The 9,719-nt window shown below is 45.1% G+C and overlaps 1 long non-coding RNA gene across 1 annotated transcript; it reads right to left on the bottom strand.

Moving 5' to 3' along the window:
- Positions 1-414: 414 nt before the first annotated feature.
- LOC121104805 lies at positions 415-8,571 on the bottom strand. Its single transcript, XR_005837183.1, has 2 exons — positions 6,626-8,571; positions 415-736 (listed from the first exon to the last, which is right to left on the bottom strand). It is a non-coding gene; the product is annotated as an uncharacterized LOC121104805 (long non-coding RNA).
- Positions 8,572-9,719: the final 1,148 nt, after the last annotated feature.

Raw genomic sequence — 9,719 nt, forward strand, 5'->3', positions numbered from 1 at the left:
CCACTACCTGACAAAGACAGACACAGTTAACTAGTAGTGGTGATGGAATAAAAATTCTCGTTAATATGCAGTAGGATTTGGGGTTGTTAATAAGATCAGAGGGAAATAACTAAAACCTGAATGGGTGTTGGGTTTCCCCCGACTGTAGACACTACGATTAAAATCTGTTAGAAAAGTTGAATCCGGAGGTAGACAGTCCATTGACACAATGTTACCAGAATCTTTTTTCTGACTTGCCCAGGAGGATAGTTGAAGCCACCCGATTATGACCGTCCTATGAAAACCTATTAATGACAGATTACTGATTACTTACTCCAAACCCATCTCAAACAAACACCAGGGGTTGTACTCTGATGGGTTAATCACATCCTTGGGTGAGACACAGTCGAGTAAGGACAAGAGAGGAGATCTTGGTGAGACAGTTTTATGTGGTTTATTAGGAAAATCATTGTCTTAGGTTTACAGAAACAGAAACTAACAGAGATTCGGGATATAGAAGCCACAAAAAGAGGAGGAAAGGAGTAGAAACATACATTTCAGCAGTAATATTTCAAGAAAGCATAACGTTAAAAATCATCACTCTTCTTGGTTGGGCTCATACTTTGGTGATGGATGGAGGATTGTGTTGGTGTTTTCCATTTAGAGGCAGGATGTCAGGGACCAGGGGATCGGTATTAAACTCCTCAGCCTGAGAACCAATGTCCTGTCACTCTTGCGACATGCAGATCAGGAAGGACTGGCAGGAAGAAAGAAAATCTTACCAAAGGGAAAGTTACCTGCAGCATCTTCCCAGAGGCCAGTTGGCCGCCTAGCAGCAGCATTGCTTCTTGCAACAGCACTTCTGCTGGCAACAGCACTTCTGCTGGCAGCAGCCCTTCCCACCGCCGCAGCCACAGGAGCCGCAGCCACAGGAGCGGCGGCAGCAGCAGACCACGGGGGTACTGCAGCAGCCCCCGCAGCAGCCGCAGCAGCAGGGGCAGCAGGCGGAGCAGCAGCCCACCCGGTAGCACCTGCAGGTGGTGCAGCTGCCGCAGCCGCCCCCGCAGCCACCGCAGCCACTGCAGCCACCACCACAGCTGCCACCACAGCCGCCCCTGCAGCCGCCACCGCAGCCACCACCGCAGCCACCGCAGCCGCCACAACTTCCACAGCCACAGCACCCCATGCTGTCAGGAGAGAGGACTCAGGAGGGAGTAGAGACGAGGGAGACTCAGGAGGTGAGAGAGGTCTGATGCCGCCTTCTGCCGGGGGAGCCCCTTATATACCAACTCCGGGGTAGGGACAGTGAGACCCATGACCACTTCCCTGTTGCTATTTCGTTCAGTCACATGGGGAAAATCTCATAATATATTAATTACTTCCCTTTTCATGATGTCGGCTAGATTTATTAGGTTATTTGTTTATTTTTCTAGGTCAAATAAATGCCCTAAAAATTCAGTAAGGGCTCCTGGGAGCCATGGAAAAGGGGATGCTGTCAACAGCCACGGACCCTCTATGAACAAGCCCACACAGCACAACTTCCTGCAGCCCAACCGATGGGCTGAAGTCGGAGCAACAAGTAACATCAGGAGGGAGGTTATTTCCATGCTCAGCCCAGAAGATCTCTTACCCAAACTGGAAAAACAAAAGGAGTGTCAGGCTGAAATGTCCCTGCCAACTGCACATTCAGGCTTGCTACCCACGTCAGAGATTGTTTGCCAGAGAACGGGAGTCTCACTGGCCGCCACAGAGCTGTCAGGCAGGTCCCTGTTCAGCTGTGTTGTACATTTCGCCTTGTGAGCCTGCTTGAAAGCACAAGTAAATATTTGCAATGGCTCATCTTTTCCTGGTACAATTCCTATTGCATTGGAAATACGAAGACATTTCCTAATTAGAACAACAACAACAAAAATGAACCCGAATGCTTGGGAAGTTTTTATCACTTGATATCTAAGAGGAAACTCTGTGAAAAATGGGATGGCCCACAATGGCGGATAAATGAAGAGAAATATTTTAATTATGTACATCAATTTTTAAATTAACAGTCAAGGCATATTTGAAAGTTACCGACACGACCCGTATTACCCATTTCTTGTGGTCTCATATAGGTGACCAGACACCCAGCCTGAGATCCTGTCTAAAACACACACCAAATAATGGCACAGAATGGTCCATTATGGAACCTCCCAGCACAGAACACCGTCTACGTCATGGGATGAATGCTTCTTTATTGTTGAGAATTTTTTTTTTCTTTTTCTTTTTTTTTTAGCTGAGTCTCAGGCCACTATCTCATTTTGAAAAAATAGGTGAGAAATACTTTGGAAAGTACTTTGGAAAGATAAAACAGTGGTACGCGTTCTTAACCTTGGCCCTACTGACATTTTGAGCCAGACAGCTTCTTGTCGTGGGGGTTGTCCTATGCATTCTAGTATGTTGAGCAACATCCCCGGCCTCTACTGACTAGTTATGTCAAACTCTCCCCCAGGGATGACAACCCACACGTCTCCAGACATTGCCAAATGTCCCCCAGGAGGCAAAATCGCCCCCCATTGAGATCCGGAGCCCTACCAAAATATAAGGGAAATATCCCACATCCTACCACTGGGGCAAAAGATTCAAGTTTAGAACTAACCCTTGAAGTCCACAAAAGGATTTTGTATGAAATTTCTCTTTCTTTTTTAATTTTTGGAGAGAATCTTCGGGGACATATGATTCAGAAGGGGTGAAGGACGTGGGGTGGCTGGTGGATGAGGCCAGGGAGGGGCTCACCCACGCTGACTGACCCCTGCCACCATACTGACAAGGAGCCAGAGCTCAAAATGTTTGTTGGATGGAGTCACTTGCTTTGCATTCTCATCAGTTTCTTTTGTGTCAAATACTACAGAGAGGTAGGAGGTCAGTAGTGAGAAAACCACGGGAAACGCTAGTGAAGCCACCAAAATGAAATCCTAGCCCCTTTTAAAAAATGAAGTAGGCAAAGCAAAGCACAAAACCAAAACAAAACAAAAAGCCATGTGCGTCTATGTCGTTTTGCTTGTCAGCTCAACCCAGCGTTCTTTCTTTCATCCCCACAGGAGGGGAAAAAAGGAATACAGAGAAATGCAGGCCATGCTTGGTGAGGGAAAGGGGCAGGTGCCTTGGTTGGACCAGCAGGCTTGCCTTCTGACTCCTGGCTGCACAAACACGGTTGTAAAGATTGGAAGCCAGGCATAGGGAACTGGGACAAAAACTTCTAATACTACGTTGTAGCCAGGGAGCTCAAAATGGCTTCCAAGAGACCTAGGTTGCCGGGAATAGAAAGGCAGTGCTCCAAGAGGTAGGAAAGAGGCCATAAAAACAGAGCTGGGAGAATGCTATGGACAAATCTACCATCTTGGAACTTTGGCCTGGGACTTCCCATGCCTCTTTCCCCCTCTATTCCTGTTGCTTACAGGCTGGGTAGGAAGACCCCATCTTTCCCAAGATCTGCCACTGTGTCTTCCTCAGTGTCTTTTTGGAAGCCTTTGGTGTGATACCTCTTTGGCCCAAATTATTTTGCCTGATCACATCTTAGTTTGGGCTGCTCGAACAGAAAACCATAGACCGGTGGCTTATAAACACTCAGAGTTCTGAAGGCTAGAAGTCCCAATCAGAGTGCCACTGTGGTGGGTTTCGGTGAGAGCCCTCTTCGTGGTTGCAGACTTCTCGATGCATCTCCACATGGTGGAAAAAGGATGCAAGAGCTCTCTAGGGTCCCTGAATGAGGGCACTAATCCCATTCATGAGGGCTCCACCCTTATGACCTGATCCCCTCCCAAAGGCCCCACCTCCTAATAGCATCACAATGGGGGTTAGGATTTCAGCCAATGCATTTTGGGGGGACATAAACTTTCAGTCCGTTGCAACATTCTCACGTCCCACCAACCAGCCCCTTTCTCAATTCACTTCTGTGTTCCTGATACAGGGATGAAAATATAAATAAAATATGATCCCAGACTTCAAGGAACTCAGTCTGGTCAGGAACACAGACAAAGCTGTATAATCTGGTAATGTGAAGATGTGAAAAAAGGAGCGGAAAAAGTGGCAAGGAAGGAGTGTATGCTGCTTTGTGGGCAAAGATGAACCAGACACAAGATGTTTCAGTTGAGCTTTGAATAAGACCAGAAATCTCTCAAGAGGCCACAGGTGAGGAAAATAGCGGTGGTGAGGTATCTTTCTTAAAATATAAATTTTTTTTAATGACCAATCATGATATCTTTCTGAATATAAAAAAAATCCAAAAAATTAAGCTGGGTCGTGAAGGCCAAGGTCATGTGCCATTCCCCTAGGCTTTGCAACCTACGGTGACATTTGCAGAGGGGACCCAAGTGATAATGAGACACTGGAGCTCCTTCAGAAGTGATGGGTGGCTGAGCAGATGTGATCCATTGCTGGCATTTCTGCAGAGGGGCGTAGCCTCAAAGAACCATTGTTCTACACAACATACGTTAAATATGACAGGAGCTGATTGTAATCCCTGCGAGTGATGTTGAATCTCGAAGTTATAATGGAAAGGAAAAAGGGAGTCTGGACGTTTCAGCAGTAGGTTCCGAGAAAACAGAGCCGATCTTACAAATGAAGGGACATGGTTGTCCCTTTGTTACACTCAGCCAGGGCGAGGCAGAGCCGAGTCAGAATCCTGGCTCAGACCCCAGATGTGACAAGCAGAGAGTACCTTGACCCTTTTGACCCAATGCGAATGGCATTTACCTCCCAGGACTGCGCGGACACTAACCACGATTAAGCACCTGCAATGGAGTTTCATATACACACATGTGATTAGTTCCTTTCTTCTACAAAAGCTAGAAGTAGAAGCTACAGTGACAAAGTAAGTTTCCTACATTTACTATGAACCTCAGTAAGTAGTAGAGTCAAGATCTTGCTGTGAAGAGTTTAAGGCTGGCAACACAAAGCTGGGCAGGGCATAAATTATATACAGTTGACCCCTGAACAATGCAGGATTGGGGCACCAAACCCCACACAGTTTAAAACATAACCTTTGACTCCCCGAAAACTTAACTACTAATAGCCTACTGTTGACTAGAAGCCTTACTGATAACATCAAACATTGATTCACACTTTTTATCTGTTATATATAGTATGTACGACGTTCTTACTTTAAAATAAGCTAGAGAAAAGAAAATGCTGTTAAGAAAATCATAAGGCAGAGAAAATACATTTACACTACTGTGCTGTATTTATTGAAAAAAAATCCACTTACAAGTGAAACCATGGAGTTCCAACCTGAGTTGCTCAAGAGTCAGCTGCGTATTTTTCAAATTAAACATGAATTATTTCATGTTAAGACAATTATTTCATAGTAAGAGATCTGGAAAAGGTAAAATTGGAGACAGAGATTCATGGGGAAAGAGGGACGAATAGGCAGAACACTGCTCTGTATGATACTATAATGGTGGTTACCTGTCATTATATATTTACCAAAACTCAAGGAATTTATAACACCAAAAGTGAGCCGGAGAGTAAACAGTGGACTTCGGGAGACAATGACACTTCGTGCTAGGTTCCTCCATTGTGACAACTGTCCCACTCTGGGGCAGGACACTGATGGTGGGGGAGGCCGTGTGTGAAGACAGGAAGTATATGGGAAATCTCGGAACTTTCGGATGAGCTTTGCTGTGAGCCTAAAACTGGTCTAAAAAATATAGTCTAATCTGAAACCAATAATACATTATATGTTAATTAATTGAATTTAAATAAAAAAAATAAAAGATTCCTATATATATTCCTATATATATATACACATATGTACACCATATATATATATATATATATATATATACACACACACATATATATGGTAGACTATATATATAGTCTACTTTAAAAAAAAATAGACATGTCTTAACCTAAACGAAGGAAACTGAGGCACAAAGGGACCATGGCTTTCTCGGGCCTTGGAGCCAACTTGACTCAGTGCACGACCCCATGAGTGCAGAGCACAGGGAGGCATGAGCCGGCATGGGAAGCTCATTTTGAAATACATCTCAAGCCCTCCAACCCCAGAGCAATCCCTTTCCAAGCAACTTTCCCATATTTTGACGCATGAGTCAAGGACGAAGTGAATCTGAAAATCAATGAGAAAACTCTTGGACTTTCTAGCCTCAGAACTTTATGACATGTGAAAAGAGGCAAATGGGAGTGCTTTGCTTCCCCAAGGGGGATCCCACCTTCTCTGGCATTCAGCAAAGACCATCTGCAAGCAGAGAAGGGATCGTCTGTAACCAAGGAAAAGACAATCACTGGGCAAAGGCCTCCTGATGCGCACAGACGCGTGAGCTTTCATCAAGTGAGACTCCTGTGCGAGTCCTCCTTGCCCTTGAAGAAAGACTGCTAGATGCGAACAAGATTAAACATTTTCGAAACATGTTGTTTCATTAGGAGCACAACTTGAGGAAGAAGTAAATGCTAAAACAAGCAATTCTATGAAGTCAGAGGTGTTCAATGAGGAAATACATTCAGGGTCTTGTGAAATTCAGCCAAGGAAGCTGGTGGAAACCACAACAAGGAAGTGGCCCCATGACCCTGGCTGGTCCCCGAAGCGGGTATATAAGGGTTCGTGAAGCAAAGGGCAGCAGACCTCCCTCGTCCCCTGAGTCTCCCTCCTCACCTCTCCTGAGTCCTCTTTCCTGACACCATGGGGTGCTGTGGCTGTGGAAGTTGTGACGGCTGCGGTGGCTGCGGGGGCGGCTGCGGGGGCGGCTGCGGGGGCGGCTGTGGTGGCAGCTGTGGTGGCTGCTGCAGTGGCTGCGGTGGCTGCGGGGGCGGCTGCGGCAGCTGCACCACCTGCAGGTGCTACCGGGTGGGCTGCTGCTCCGCCTGCTGCCCCTGCTGCTGCGGCTGCTGCGGGGGCTGCTGCAGTACCCCCGTGGTCTGCTGCTGCCGCCGCTCCTGTGGCTGCGGCTCCTGTGGCTGTGGCTCCTGTGGCTGCGGCGGTGGGAAGGGCTGCTGCCAGCAGAAGTGCTGTTGCCAACAGAAGAGCTGCTGTAAGAAGCAATGCTGCTGTTAGTGGCTGGTCAGCTCTGCCTCTAGCATGAGAGATGTTTGGGGCTTTGCTCAGAGCATTTGGTAAGACTTTCCTCCATCCCTCCTGCCGGCTTGCTCCTGTTTGATGTACTTTGATGTCTTAGAGCTGCTCATTCTGTCCTTGGGCTCTGAAGTTTCAGGGCTGGTTCTTTCCCTTCAATGTGGTATCATGATGACACCAATTTCTTCTCCCTGTATTTTCCAGAAGGTAACGTCAAGCAGGTAACTATTCTCTGTCATCTTTGAAATCTTGTCTCCGTTTGGAAGAAAGATAAATGAACACCATATGTTGTCAGCCTTAGGGAGTGGGAGCACCGTAAGGGAGTGGTGGGAAGCCACCCAGGTCAAACATCTATTTATATTGTAGCTCGATAAAATAAAATCATGATAGTTAATATTTCATTTTTTCAAAAAATTACTTATGATGAACTTTTCTATTGCACATTCACTAACTTCTTTCCATTTCTATGTCTCTGTAAAAAAAAAAAAGGCAACTCTTTCTTAATAAAAAAAAATTATTCACATTATTCTAATGTGTCTTTCTGTTCTATAAAATGTGTACCCTCCCATGACTGAGGCTAATGGAGCTGAAGACGAAGGGTGATATTTAAAGACTTGGGATAGGCTTCAGTTCATGGGTGATTGGTCCTATACTGTCCTATAATGGGTTTTATAATAAAGATAGAAACCTGGGGGGAGGGAGGTAGAAACCCAACTTTTGGTTGTCGGTGTCATTGAGGGTACCATCCTACAGATGCCTTCCCTGATGTCTGTGTCTGCAACTACTTCTGGTGGTTACTGTTGGATAGCCCCCATGGCCAGTCATGTTCCCCTCCATTGCCCTGTGTAGGTTTCACCCATCTGTTCAGTCAGCAGACATGTAAGTATGTAGCCAACCACCAGGGATCTCAGGAAAAACAAGCCTTTGGCTTCAAAGAGTTGCTGTCTGAGAAGGAAAGAGAGAGAGAGTCCATTACAAAACAGTATCCAATGTCAGGTTTCTTTGGTCACCCTTTCTCCACTCCTATGTCAACAATTCAAATAGATTTTTGTGCATATCGCTGCAGCCACGTTGCTGAGTACCAACATAGGAGACATTCAATTCACTTGCTGGGTAAGACGACCAAGTGAGTGGTTGACACTTTCCATGGGGTTTTTCCCTGGCTCCCAGTTTGACACAACTGAGCACCTGTCCTCCCTAATAAACTTTTGTTTCCTGCTTTTCATCCTCCTCCTAGTGACTTCCTCTCATCCTCTGTGTGCTTGCCCAACACGGACACCCCACTGCTCAGACCCTAGCCCTCTCCTCCTTCATTCTACATCCTCATCCGATCTCTACACTGTCTTCTTCTTCTTTTTTTTTTCTTCCATAGCACCTAACACTCTCTAACATACCATAAAATTCAGGAATTTATCATGTTGACCCCTTGGTGTCCCCTCTGTCTCACCCCATGCACAACTGAAATGTACATTCTACAAAGCAAAGATTTCTCACTCTTTTGTTCACTGACAGTATCTCAAGCACCTAGAACAGCATCTGGCAAGTAATATATACTCAATAAATAGCTTGGGTTTTTTTAAAGATTTTATTTATTTATTTGAGAGAAGAGAGAGAGTATGAGCAGGAGGGGGAGGGGCAGAGGGAGTGGGATAAACAGACTCTCTGCTGAGCAGGGAGCTCGACTTGGGGCTCGATCCCAGGATCCCGAGATCGTGACCTCAGCCAAAGGCAGACACTTGACTAAGCCACCCAAGCACCCCTAAATAGCTTCTTCATGAATAAATGATTTTGTAAACTTTTTTTTATGATGGAACATGCCAAACATAAACAGAAGTGGAGAATATAGGACAATACATTCCTGAGAACCATCACCCAAGTCAAAAATTATCAACATGGCCAGTCCCTTCTCATCTATGACCTCATCCATTACCCCTCCCACCATTGGATACTATACAACGAAATCCTCTTTGGAAGGCTTAGAAGACCTCATGCCTTCTAATCAGCAAATATGTTTACGTTCCTTCAAGTGAATGAATTCCTCATCATCTCTCTCTGACTTAGACTACGGCCAAGGGCTATCAGAGAAACACAGAAGTAAAATCAAGATTCAAAATGAGGTCCTCTCTTGGCAAAAGGTTATGGAGGAAACTGTGACACCCTGGACCTTTAAGAAAATTCCGGTTCTCTGGGAGGCCTGGCAGTCAATGTACAAGGGCACTTTGTTGCACAATGAGCAGGCATTCCCGCTCCCAATGGTAGCTTGGTAATTTATAAATCAATTTTCCGCAAATCATAGGAAGGTGAAAATAGAAAATCCAAGCCCACAGGACAGCGACCCAAAACACGTAGGGGGCTTTTAATCAATTTCACTTCCAGTCAGAGTCCTTCGAAACCAAACAGTATTTATCTTTGGGGAGGATCTTCCATTTACCAACAGATAACGAAAAAGGTTTAGGGCGTTTGGTTTTTTTATCCCCCATTTTAACGAGAACTTCATAATGCTTTTTTTTTTTTTAAACAACCTCCGCTTAACAAAAACTATTTAATAGTTGAACTATTTGTGTTAGAAAATTCTCAAAGCGCAAGAAAACCATGCCATCTCACAACTTTAAAATAAAATTTAAAAAAACAAAATAAAATAAAATATAAAATAAAATAAAATAAAATAAAATAAAAT

The sequence above is a fragment of the Ursus maritimus genome, unplaced genomic scaffold, assembly GCF_017311325.1.
Source record: "Ursus maritimus isolate PB19 unplaced genomic scaffold, ASM1731132v1 scaffold_1, whole genome shotgun sequence".
NCBI lineage: Eukaryota > Metazoa > Chordata > Mammalia > Carnivora > Ursidae > Ursus > Ursus maritimus.